Raw genomic sequence first — 1,108 nt, forward strand, 5'->3', positions numbered from 1 at the left:
CTCCTCTCCACCCTGTTAAAAAAGGGAAATGGGTAACAAACAAGCCACCTCTTGGAGCAACACTTTAGGCACAATAAGTCTCCTGCACCGCACAATCATCCCGCACACATCTCACAATGAAACCAACACTCATACTAAAGCTGCTGCCTTGATGGGTGGGGAGACCACTGGACTGAAACTAAAGAAGACTCCCAGCACCTTGGGCACTCTGGAGGGAGCGGCCGCTGACCTCTGCTCCATGAGCAGCCACAAGCAGGATGGGGGGAAACTGAACAACGTCGAGGAGGGGGTACGAACACTATTTGTGAGTGGACTTAGAGTTGATATCAAGCCAAGAGAATTGTATCCACTGCTCAGACCATTCAAGAATTATGAAGGATCCCTAATCAAGTTTACCTCAAAGCAGCCTGTTGGATATGTCCCTTTTGACAACCGTGCTGGTGCAGAAGTGGCCAAGAATTCCTTAAGTGGCATCGACTTTGATGCAGAGAACCCACATACCCTGCGGTTAGAGTTTGCAACAGCTAACACCAATATGGCCAATAACAAGCTAATGTTTACTCCAAATCCCACCAATATGTACCCTCCCCTTGGCATGCACTTTATTGCATGGGCCCTTATGACCTGACGGGGACAGCTCTGATCTCTGCAACCCCAGAGGGCTGTGCTCCCTATCCACTCTATGCCACGGAACTGGCCCCAGCCATTCCCCATGTTATATTCACTTACCCAGCTGCTACTGCAGCTGCTGCTGCACTTAACACTTATATCCTATGGTATCCTTCTCCATCCGAAGCTTCATAGCAAGGGTGGAAGTCTTGTCAGTTTTGTTAAAGCTCTTTTATTCTCTTCTTGCCTGGAGTTCCTTTATTCATTTGGTCTCAGAGGAACTGTGTGCCAGGTCAGAACAGACTATCAATCTTTCTCTACAGAGGTGCTGAATTTTGTTATCAAAACATTAGTTGCCTTCAAGAATAGAGAATTGTGCCATGTGTCCGTCCTCCCATGCACTGAATTGAAACGATGGTGAACTTTCAGTAAGTCCTTAAATGGACAAATTATTTTTTCTGGTTTATCAAGGTTGACTGAACTTTCGATGTAACTTCAG

At 46.5% G+C, this 1,108-nt stretch overlaps 1 pseudogene; it reads left to right on the forward strand.

Annotated features, from left to right (window-relative positions):
- The first annotated feature begins 238 nt into the window (after positions 1 to 238).
- On the forward strand, positions 239 to 834 carry LOC147718199 (RNA-binding protein with multiple splicing 2 pseudogene; annotated as a pseudogene).
- The last annotated feature ends 274 nt before the right edge of the window (positions 835 to 1,108 follow it).

The sequence above is a fragment of the Lissotriton vulgaris genome, chromosome 4_1, assembly GCF_964263255.1.
Source record: "Lissotriton vulgaris chromosome 4_1, aLisVul1.2, whole genome shotgun sequence".
In the NCBI taxonomy this organism is placed as follows: domain Eukaryota; kingdom Metazoa; phylum Chordata; class Amphibia; order Caudata; family Salamandridae; genus Lissotriton; species Lissotriton vulgaris.